The sequence below is a fragment of the Anguilla anguilla genome, chromosome 9, assembly GCF_013347855.1.
Source record: "Anguilla anguilla isolate fAngAng1 chromosome 9, fAngAng1.pri, whole genome shotgun sequence".
Lineage (NCBI taxonomy): Eukaryota > Metazoa > Chordata > Actinopteri > Anguilliformes > Anguillidae > Anguilla > Anguilla anguilla.
The window spans coordinates 50,136,280-50,148,482 of record NC_049209.1 but is presented as its reverse complement, the minus strand read 5'-3'; the positions used below and the strand labels follow the sequence as shown (position 1 = coordinate 50,148,482).

General features: G+C 45.6%; 1 protein-coding gene across 1 annotated transcript in view; it reads right to left on the bottom strand.

Annotated features, from left to right (window-relative positions):
• Positions 1–11,645, bottom strand: part of dchs1b (dachsous cadherin-related 1b) — a 118,396-nt gene extending 106,751 nt beyond the window's left edge. Inside the window, exon 1 of the mRNA XM_035434296.1 lies at positions 10,974–11,645. The gene's annotated coding sequence lies outside the window, so the exon portion shown is untranslated. The remainder of the gene's footprint in view (positions 1–10,973) is intronic.
• Between the last annotated feature and the right edge of the window lie 558 nt (positions 11,646–12,203).

Below are 12,203 nucleotides of genomic sequence, written 5' to 3'. Positions count from 1 at the left end.
ACGCAGGGGGGCGGAGTTAAGCGGAACACTGCGGCGGTGGATGTTCCGTTCTGTAATACAGTACCAGACGCAAAAGCGAGGCTTCGCATAGCTGTGGGATCAAAGAGGACGGAGAGGAACGGAGGAGCTGACCGCGCAGATTAGCCGGCGAATCGGAATCCGCGCTCGCCCCCCGCACGCCGACACTGAACCTCACGCTCTCGCAGAGCGGCGGGATGGGGTGACCTCGCCGGTCTCCCCCCCCCGCAGATGTCTGAGCCCAGGCACCTGTGCCGGCTGCGCCCCCCCTTTGCCCCCCACCCACCCCACCACCGCTTGTTTTTATAGGGTTTTCCGTGCCTGACACCGGAGACCTCGGCTATCCGGATAAAGGGGCGCAGCTGCCACTTAGGAGAGTGACCCCTTAATTTAGCGAAAGCGGGAAAGGTGAGAGGATTCGAGACTCGCCGGGCGTCGGGATCTACAGAATCTACCGTGCGGTCAGGAGCTCGAGCCGATAGGTCAGTGAGAACAACCGGCCTCTTTCTATTCGATGATCTGAGATGACCAGCTTTGGAATTTTCAGCGCTACCACCAGGATTGGCTGCAGTTCCATTACAGCTCAGTCAGTTAGGGAAAACCCGAAATTCAATAATGAACTTAGAATGTTCTGTGAGTTTTTAACATATTTTTTTAAAACAAATGATTCGGTTTATTTCTGAAATTGACTGTAACTTACAAGGAACTGGAATGGACTCCTTCCCTTCCATGCATGGTGAACAGAGGCCCATTTCTCCAAATGAGGAGGTCTCCAAGAGGTTGTGTGAGTGTGCGACGTTCAGATCAGTTCCCAGGGCCACACACAGGTTATCATAAATGATGCAACAGCTCACATGAGCAACCTTTTGTCCTGCAGGAGGAAGATTAAAAGAGGTCTGCGGTTTCCAAGCTGTGTAGCGACCGTTTAAAAAAAAAAAAAAAAAAAAACCCTGTCGCTACTGGGACACTGTATGTTTTGGAAAGGCATGTCCCAAAAAACCTGCTCGCCTCCAACAGAGCTTGCAGGAGCTCCAACTGGGCTGGGATTCTAACCCTGCGGCTCCAGGTCAAAGAAACAACAAGTGGTGAATATTTATTTAGGGTAAATGTACAAAAAAAGAAAAGAAAAAAACGAAAGTATGGATGCCACTTCTTAAGCCAAGCCAACATCTGCTTTCAGAAGACTTTGGTCTTTAAAAAAACAAAAAACCTACAAAACATAACGTTGTTATGGAAGCTCTTGTCAGCTCTTTTAAACCTGTAAAGAGTCGGTTTTTTGGAATGTTTTGGTTGTTTGAATTCAAAAATTCAAAATTTCAAAAGTCAGTGTTCTAGAACACCATTGCTTTCAATCACCAGGGTAGCGATTGTTCCATCAGCATTAGAATGTTCAGCTACGAACATTCGTATCATATATTTGTGACATCATATCTTAAACTAAAGGCTTAAAAATCTTCTCTCAGGTTTGGGTATCCTGTGAGTAAGTACTGTTTTCAGGTCTGCGGCATACAGTCTGTGCGGAGGGGGAGGTGGGGGGTGAATGGGGGGGATGGGGGGTCGGGTGTGGTGAGTGGGGCCCCAGCTACCGGCACAAATCAAAAGCCATTGGTCGAAACATGAAGAGAAAAAAACACAGCTGCCATCTCCCCTCATTCGCTGCTCACATTCCCCCAGATCGCTGCCAGTGTTCTAACATGGTTAGAAAATTAGTGCAAAACAACCCAGCATAACAGCGCCTGTCAAACCCCATTACACGTACAGCAGGTCTAAGGAGGGCAGGAGACACGCCCACCAAGCGGTTGGCTCCTCCTCCTCAATGTATTTTTGACATTCGTCTTTTTTATCCTTCTTCCCATTTCCCGCAAATAGCAGTTGATTTCATCCTTGCCATCCAGTGAAACGGAGAACAGCAAACAGGATCGGTTGGGGCGATGAGGAAATGTTATCAACATTACGTGCTTTTTTTGGGGGGTTTTTTTTTTTGGGCTTGAAATATTTCCAGATGGTACCACTGCTTCCAGAAAATGTTCCATGGGCGCGTATCGTATAACAACATTGCTCTAGTTCAACGTTTATTAATACATAGGAGACAATCAAGGCAAAGGCGTAACAAAGCAAGTCAAAATGCATTACCACCCCCCCCCCCCCCCCCCCCCCCAAGAAAATAAATAAATAAACATCTCGGAATGAGAATAAGCAAAGACCATCTAAATACATTATTACTTTTTTAAGCAAAATGAGAAAAAGTTTAAATACAGCTTACTGGCAAATTTAAATCCATCCAATCCATCCAATTGCCTTGTCAATTTCACAATAAGCTTTGTCTTTGGCTAAAAGGCTTACTTTAAATGTTTGTGTCGGAGAGGAAAGTCGGTCCTTCACATAAACACCAGAAGCAATAAGCCACCGAAAGTTTGTCTGGACCAGTGGACAACTCTGGGAATCAAGGTTGAGATTCCAGCCGAGATAACTCCACTGGATTCTCTGCTTCAGAGGCAGGCAAAGAGGCCAAAGGTTTCAGTTACTCCAGCGAGACACTCGATTCACCAAAGAGCCTCAGTTTCCACAAGCTGCCTCTTTGAAGAGTAAGTTATTTGGAATGTTCTTGTTTTTTCAAAATTTGCAAAAGTCAGTGTTCTAGAACCGCATTGCTTTCCATTACCAGTAGTGATTGTTACATCACCATTAGAATGTTCCGTTGAGAACCTTCTAATCATATATGTGATCGTATGCTTTATAGAGCCGATGTGACAAGGACAGGACAGGACAGGCAGGGACAGAGGGACATTCAAAACCCAATGCAGCATCCTCAGGGCAGGAGGCAGGAGCGTCAACAGATTTCCTCTGACTGGACATTCTCACAATGACAAGAATTGAGAATGAGAAGAATTTGAGCAAACAGCGGGCAGCCTCTTTCATTCTCCCAGTTCATGTACCCCAGTGGGGGGCAGAGAGATTCGGGGTGGGGCGGTGACGGTTAAAGGGAAAAAAAAGTCCATTGTGGGGGGGGGGGGGGGGGCTGTACAGAGGAAAAGCAATCGGGCCCCTGAGATGAGCGGCAGCTACCGGGCTCGCAATCACATGACGTGACTCAACGGGGGCGCTGGAATAACACGGGGCCTGACATCTTCTCAACTTCCCGCTCAGGGGGCTCAGTCAGGAAACCCACGCCTTAAGGAAATGGAACAGGCATCCAATGTGCCTGTTTTTTATTTATTTTTATAATTCCAATAATATATTCTATTTTTATGTACTGCAGTGTATTCCTTTTGCGTGAGGGTACAACCCTGGACACCCAACACCCCCCCACCCTGTCCCTCGTATGTTCGCTTATGTACCGTGTCCAAGTCAAAGCGTGAAGCGCCACCAGCTGATGATATCATCCCTTACATCATCGTTAATAAAAAATGAAAAATTAAAAAAAAACACACCAGGAGGAGACAGAAAGAGGTTCGCGTGGCTGAAACGGAGACTCTCCCTCCCACCTCTCGCTTCCCCACACCAGAGCAGCGCAGAGAGCAGCAGCGCAGAGAGCAGCCGCGCAGAGAGCAGCAGCGCAGAGAGCAGCAGCGCAGAGAGCAGCAGCGCAGAGAGCAGCCGCGCAGAGAGCAGCCGCGCAGAGAGCAGCAGCGCAGAGAGCAGCCGCGCAGAGAGCAGCAGGGCAGTGAGCAGCAGCGCAGAGAGAGCAGCCGCGCGTGCAGCAGGGCAAGAACCCGCAGTGCGTACTGTACGCATTCTGCGTTCTCAGGTTCCATTTCTTCGATTACGGATCGAGTCCCCGGTTTCACCTCTGCACCGCCAAGAACGAACCCGCTCCAGCAAGACCCGACAGAACCGGCTTTCTCGGAGAGATCTCAATAACTTAACGGGCGCGAATACGCAACGCGGAATTTGCACAGTGTGCAGGAAATGATCCTGGGTGGCATTCAGTGCACGCGGTAACATTGACATTCGGCAACCAACAAAAATGGGTCAGCGATGCAGGATGGGGACACATAAATGAATTTAAAACATTTCAAATAAGCAGCTCGTACAGAAGTACCATAGTGGCCAAACACTTCTTTTTTTATATATAAATAAAAGAACTGGCTGCTTTTTCTATATCACATGTGTTAATAATATATGGGGGTAAGGTATCAAATTATATAGAATGTAAAATAAATACATTTCAACCTATAATTTTACAGGAACTTTATGGAGTTTGTGGCAATATAGGAGTGTAAAAATAATAAATTTTACTTTTACCATCAAGTGGAGTGGAGAGGAATTTGCGACAGCTCCAGAGTACAGATCACAGTTCTATAACGCAGGGGTTCCCAAAATTTACAAGCCCCTGCCTGCTTAACGAGGGAACGCATTTTGGGTGACCTACCCCTTCATTAACGTGAATGTAAGGAAAGTTCAGATATGGAAATGTAATGTTTTAAACATATGGCAAAAAAAAAAAACACCAACAGCACATATCACTGGTGGATCCAGAGGGGGTTCAAAGGGTTCACAAACATCTCTTGGACCCCGGTGAACCCCCAACCCCTTGTTTGTAGCACGTCAAATGGGAAGTTTAATATAGGCAAATTTAAAATCTTTAGTGCACAGATTTTGGACCGATTATTGCACACCCCCAAAACAACCATAACCCCCCGCCATCAGTTGCAATCTTCATGACGATGACCCCCCCCCCCCTCACCCCCCCTTTTTTTTCCAGACAACCATACTCCAGCTAGCCACAAACCCCTCTAAGGGAACTACAGCCTTAATGGCTTTTCTGAGTAATAAAAAAAAGAGAAAAATAAATCTTTCCCCATAAAAAAGAGAGAGATCGGGGAGATCCGTACATTATAAGCACCTGCATTTTCCATATGGGAGAGGAGGAGACTTCGGGAGCAAACAGGGAAAGGAGTAGGGAGCACGTTCGACGAGGCTGACAACGTCAATATTGTTTTCACTCTCTCACTCACTATATATATATATATATATATATATATATATATATATATATATATAAATAAGAATACCTGCTCTCTGTGGTGGTTAGAGAACTGCTGAACATTTAAAACTTTTACAGTTAATGCCCTTCCCAGCAGCCCCGTCACCTGACCCGCCGTGACATCACACCTTGGGTATCCCCCGTTAAAGGCACCTAGACACCCCATTAATTTGACGGGACAGTCCTACGTCTGGTACCCGCGATCATGGTCAAAGACGCAGAACAGGCCTCCAGCTACTACTGCTACAGGTACATCACTCTGAGTCCTTGTGAGTTTCCAGAAAGCAGTATTCAAAAAATGGAGGTCTCTATCAAAGGAGAGAAAGGGACTGTCTTTAATGGCATTTCCTGAAAATTTGCGAGCGGAAAATGCTAACGCTAAAGCCCAAACGGCTGCCGTTTATTACGGTTTTTTTTTAAAAGGTAGACTCATCCGTGAGGACTTAGACATGTGGAGGGGAAAGTTAAGGGCGACAGGGGAAACAGTCACTACAGACTTGAGTTTCTTTCTGGCCATTGCCAAAGACAGTCAAAGCTTCCCATCCAGGGCCTCCCAGCCCATCTACACACACACTACTTAATAACAGAGGCCGAATCTCAGGCCATGCTGAGATTATAAGTTATGTCCGTCCCACCATAGTAAAGTACATTCACCCAATCCCTGACTCCTAGACATGCACTCACTCTGCTGTAACCCAAAGGCTCTGTCCTGCTGCCCAAACCTCCGTCGGTAAAAACACCTTTTTAACGAGGAACACAGGTCCGGGGGCCTTCGGTTGGCGTCCCAAACGTCACCAGAGCACCTGATCCAAAACAGCGCACAGTCTGTTCGCCCCGGACCGCAGCCAGAGACAGATCATTCTAGAAGGTCTGCGGAGAGCCGTTAGCCAGGTCTGAGTACTCCGGGACCGGGACCGGGGCCGGGGCCGCCAGCGGTCCCCAGCCGTTTAACTGGCTACGGAAGACGCGGTTCATATCGCTGGCTGGGACGACTTCGACCTTTGGGTAGGTGAAACGACGCTCGCCGTTTGATACCGCTTTTTGATTTGTTGGTCGGCGATTTCCTGTCGGTTCGTCGAGATTAAAACGCAAGAGCTCTGCGTGAGGCGGCACGCACTCGTCCTGGCCGGTCGGGGGGGAAGTTTCTGGAAACACCGTCATTCCTGGAACGGGACATTCTTATGGTATCATCCTTTGGAATAAAAGGAAAAATCACTTCTGAGTCAGACTTTGGCTTTCTCCGTGAATGTGACAATTTACGTTCGCCTGACAAATAATAGAATAATGGTTCGTGCTTTAAATGTTTCCTTTCCTTGCCAATAACACAAACAATAGTCAGAATGATAGGGCTAGACTCTAAACTTGTAAAAATAAATAAATAAATAAAATAAAAGGAAAAACGGACATCAAAACCATGAAGAGCTTTTACCTTGCTGTCCTGCACACAAATGCAAATGGCAGCAACAAACCAACTAATGTTAAGAGCACACATCCGAAACGTGAATATAATTAGAGCTAATGAGAACCCCATTTGTCTGAAATTAAAATATTAATAATTACGCAATTCCTCATAATATTAAACATTAGATTTTCAGAATATAGCAAATGCCTTCACGTTATCCGCGAATTCCGCTTCTCCGACAGTGAGAGCGAACAACCTAACTCAATAACAGACTTGTTAAAACGGAATGCTCAGTGTTCAGGAAGCATCGTCACGACCGGTGTTTCGTGCCTGTAGAATAAAGGCCCGATTCACTGCACAGTTCTTTAATCGCCGATGAATTATTTCACATCGTTGGAGAGCCATTTTACCAATACACTCTGACCCGCCAGGAGTCCGTAGCGCACGAGAGGTTCGGAGAGAGGTCAGTGCTAATCTCAACGCCTCCATTCTCCATTCGCTCGAAACGAAAAACAAAAAAAACCCCTTTAAACAATGACACTGTTTGATCTGCTTTCCTTCCACTTCTGAGTCTCACGGTCGATTGTGTCTGCAACACATTTCAATGGTGTGTGTGCGTGTGCGTTTGTGTGTGCGTGTGTGTGGGTGTGTGAGTCACTTTCCGACAGTTGTGCGTGCATTTCAACTTCCCAGTCAAAAAAAAAAAAAACTTCAGGAAGAAACAGCCCCTGACATGATTAGCCCTATTATGTGAAAGCTATTTTTTGGCCAGAGTGGTGCGCAAAGGCAATGAGGTCACTTCAGTATTCTTAGACCCTGGGTGTCAAACCCCAGCCCTGGTCAGCAAGTGCCTGCTGGTTTTTTGGGGCATCTCAAGACCAGTGATCCATTCAAGTTGTTTATTGGCTAAAGAATCCACACACCTTGTTCTCAAGGACTTAATTGTATGCTGATTGAAAAAAAGCACAAAAAAAAAAAAAAACCTGCACATGGTGTAACCATCCCGGATTTGTACTTGATATACTATACCTGGTATTGGTACTCAGACACAACTTAAAGATCAGCAAAACAACCTACATATAACAGATAAATTATCAATTGTGGTAAGTGATCATTGTAAATGATCAGACTGAATAGGGGTTGTCATTCTGTCCACAAATTCACTCTTAAAACATGAAAAGGGTCCAAGCACCTTATTACAGGGATACTCAAATATGTCCCTTGAGGTCCATCATACTGCTGGTTCTCTTTTCTATCTGATAGTTATATTGATTGATCAATGTCAGTGATTGGCCAGAGATATAACTCACCTGGTGTCCCACATTTAAATCAGTCCTAATTAGAGGGGAAGAATGAAAGCCAGCAGCACCTTGAGGACCAGGTTTGAGTATCCCCATCTTATGAGTTTACACTGCTTCACAGCTGCATAATGAGCACTGATCCCGTTTGAGAATTCATGCCAATTTCCTGCCAACTACTGTGAGACAGCCTTAATTATTCAATTAGCAGAGACACTCAAGCAAGCATACCCAAATCTGGGGCTCATTCCAATACTTTGTTCTCACCCCTTGCAACCTTTCCTCGTTCCTCAGCTCCACACAACAAAGGATGCGAGGAAAGGACGCGAGGAAGGAGGAATCTAGGAAACATGAAATGTTCTTGTTCAGTCAAGCGTCACTTTGAAGCCACGTCCATTACAGATGGGGAGAAGTGGATCCACAGGTTGATCATTCATATGTCACATGTTACAAAAAAAACCTCTGCAAACGACTCACTTGTGTTTCCTTGCTCAAGCATCCTCCAGGAGCCTCCTAGCCCGTCACTCCTAGCTCCTTCAAGGAGCATTTAACGTAGTGGTATACTCCTTAAAGATGGTGGAACTCAATGGATTTCGGGGTCAGGCGAGGACCAAGGTGACCAGAACTGATAAAATAAGTAACTGGAATGAGCCCCTGGTCCTGGAAGCAAGTTGGCTGCTGGTTCTTACCCTCCAATCAAGGACTGGTTTACACCTGGGCCAACATAGTCTTCGGCCAATCAATGACAAAACTCAAATACTCAAACACGGCCCTGAAGGGCAGCTGGGCTGCTGGTTTTCATTCTTCCCCCTCTAATCAGGACTGATTTAAACCTGAGACACCAGGCGAGTTTAATCCCTGACCAGTCAGAGGCATCAATCAATCAATTAACCACCAGGTAGAAAGGAAAACCTGCATTACTGGCCTCCAGAGCCAGATTTCAGTACCCCTGGAGTACTACACTCACCCCCCCCCCATAAAGAGCTCTCTCCAATTTGCTTGGCTAATGTGCGAACTGGCCATCCATTTCGCAACTTGAGCAAGCAGTCGATGATGCTCACTTAGCCAATCACCTGCAGAGAACCGGCAGAGTAATATCCTGTATATCTTTGCTTGCCCACACCTCTGGCACTGGTTGTTTATTCTGCGCCCTGCAATCAGCACAGACGTTCAACGCCACATCTCCATGAAACGCCTTTTATTTTTACACAGCCCTGCCGACAATGCCGAGTGCACCAATTTGTAAACAAAGATTGAAGGTCATTCTTTGATCCTTTATTGAAAGGGGATCGCGCCGAACTCTTGGGAAAACACAAATCCGTTGGTGAAAATGTTTAAGAGCCCCGAAGGAGACAATGTGGTTCTGCTGGAAATGGTGAGTCAAGCGTGTGGCTCCCTGGCGTTTGGGGTCCGCAAGCACTGAGGTGCGGAAAATGCAGGAACGTCTGGGGACTCAGCTTATGTAAATTAGGAAGGTGATTATTTAGCTAATGTAGGCTAATTGTACCCTTTGCTGTGGGGAGTGGTTGGCCACTCAAAACCGTCAGAAGATTTAATCCCTGTTGCACAAGCTGCCACGTCCAGGCTGACCCTGGTGTCTCCAGATGCCAGCGAAGTGTGTCACAGCAAAGTAGACTACATGTTTGGCAACCGTCGCTGGAACACTCACCACATCTGTTCGGATCTGAGCGGCCCGGCTAAACAAACCGAGCCACTAGGCACCCTTTAGTGGATCGCAGTTAGTAATTTAGCTGGCGTGCACCAAAGTCATTATCGCTCCGTGAGCTGGATGATATTTTGCTCCCGAGACGTAATTGCTGACAGTGCTGCTCATGCACTCCTAAACTATGTGGTCCAACCAAGAGAACGTGTTATTAGGAAGATTAATCCCGCAGGACGTTTTGTAAGAAAGTGTTGGAGTTAAGATTACTCAACACCGCCTCGCTTTCGTATTGCCTCCCGCAGAAAACACCTTGATCAAGCGCGAAGTCCAACATATGGTTTGGTTTAAAAAAAAAAAAAAACCAGAGGGTCGGTTTTCAGGCGAGTGCGCGTCTCGCCACTCCATGTGAAACCTATCCGCCCGCGCGCGCCGCAGCGACTCTGAACTTGTGCCGCTTTAAATAATGTAACGCAGCAAGACCGGGGATTCATTCGTTCTCCTTTCAGAAAATGCAAATTAGACTATGCCGTTCTGGAAGGGGGGGGGAAGCCGTCTAGATTGACAGTGAGGCCTTATTTTCCCCATTTATTCTTCACCGTACAAGACGTTTTTATTTGGTACATCTGGAATTTATCGCAAATTACTTGCACGCCATAAAAACTCATTTTGACAATCATCCTTGATTATAAGGGATTATTCTAATACCAAGTTATAGTATGATACATATGCGTCATATGGTATAATTTAGCTAATCTCTTTTATGAACTAAAGGGCTATTATTTAAAACAGAGACATATGTGAGATTCCGTTATTACAACATTCTACACTATAAACTGAAATGAAACGGAAGACAACAAACGGGGAAAACTGTAACGTGCAAGATTCGCGGAGCATCATTCAGCTATGTAGTGCAGCGAGCAGTAGGAAGGGTAGTAGCCTATAACATGGTTTAATAAAGACCCAAGTACATGGATGGGAACTGTTTTGCATCATTGAGACCAATACAAAATACATCGGAAAAAAAAAAACACCGAGCTTTGTGATTAATCGCTGGTCCCCCTGATTTTCTTTGTCAGGGTGCGTGAGGCGCTCAACCCGATAGCGCACGGGAGCTTCGATTACAGCACACCGAATGTAGGCTACAATAAGTCCCCACACGTTAGCGAGCCTTTCATTTTACGACTACCACCAGAGTCATTATCTCAACCGCTCACGCGAGTTTAACCATTGCCACGGCTGCAACCATAAAAAGAAAGAAAAAAAAGAACAAATCACACATTTATCCCAACCTATAATGCAGCATTAATCGAAAAATCCATTCACACGGCTCTATTAAAAAATGCGCAGAGGTGTATGAATGCACACATCAGCCTGCAGCGGTTGCCAGTGACGTTATCAATACGAGCATCCCCACATACACACACACATACACACCCCATGAAAAGGAGAGTTAGAGAGCATACCCTTGCACAGACATACACACCTTGAGCGTGACACCGCTCGAGTGCAATGGTTTCTATTGATTATTATGACAACGTTTGACAAGAGACCCAAGAGGGGGGTTACGGCGCACGTGAAAATCAGTGACCGGGGATCAGCACTTACGTTCATCTGTTACCGCTCCAGGTCTTTGTGGATGTGTCCGTTATCCCCCGAAAAAAACACCTATTTGTAAACAGAATTATTTCCAATTCCTTTGCCCACTGCAGAACAATCCAAAAAGCGTTCAATAAATATGAATGCACGGGTGGTGCCTCACATTATATCCAGGGTTGAGAAAAAAAAATGTTTTATCCTTATTTCAAAGAAGCGATCTGTTTCAGGTTAAACCTAAGGTTTTTTTCTCCCGTTATTCGCTCCTTTCAGTTGTCCTTCCTTTCTTCTGTCTGGTAGACGCGTGTTAACCATGCAATTGTTTTATTTCTCCCTCTCCTTGCGTCTATAGCGGCCAATATTTAGCGCGAGCGTCTCCGTCCTTGTCTTATCCCGCTCCACTGACACGAGCTCGTGAGCACTGTCACTCCTCAGCATCCAGTAGAGGTTTGCCTCGCCGCGCGACCGGCTCCCTGCACCTCTTCGAGTGAAACCCGACGCCACAACAAGGCCGTCCCCCCTGCTCCGATTTGGGTTGCTAATTTATTCAACACGTGGAGCGCCATACAAAAAAAAGAGGGATCCGAGGAGAAAAGAGAGAAGAAAGAAGAAAAGATCGCTGGTTATTCTCGTAGACTTTGGTGCCACCAAGCTATACTGAAGGGGAATGGTTTTCGGACAAAGACCTGCTATCGCAAAGTATTGTTTTAGCTTCCGTATCTTTTGCGTAGCGGGTTCGGATGTTTGTAAATACATTTCTTTAATAAATATCACTATCATGGGGATAATTATAGCCTAAGCTATTACAAGGGTCCAAAGGAATGCCAGAACAAACACGCCCAATTATTTCCAGGATTTCTTTTGAGAAATTGAGGAGTGGAAAATTAATTTCCCTTTGTAATTCATAATATGTGGTCCATTTGCCAGAACAATTACAGCGGAGGTTCTGTTAACATAGGTTAATCAGTTATATGCTTTGTTGTTTATTTTGTTTTTTAAATACTAGTTTCAGCTTTTCAACGCCTAAAATAGCCTTGTTATATGACATTGTCCCCTGCTAATGTTACAGGCTACATAAACAGTTTGCACCAGGCAATGTCACATCATACACGGTGTATTACTCATGTTTTAAAAAGGTACATTACTGATCTGCTCCAGTTTAAAATTGTGATTTGGATGCATATGTTTATAAAATATATGTGCTAATATTTACTTGTGTAAATTTCAGGTTTTGTAGTGTCC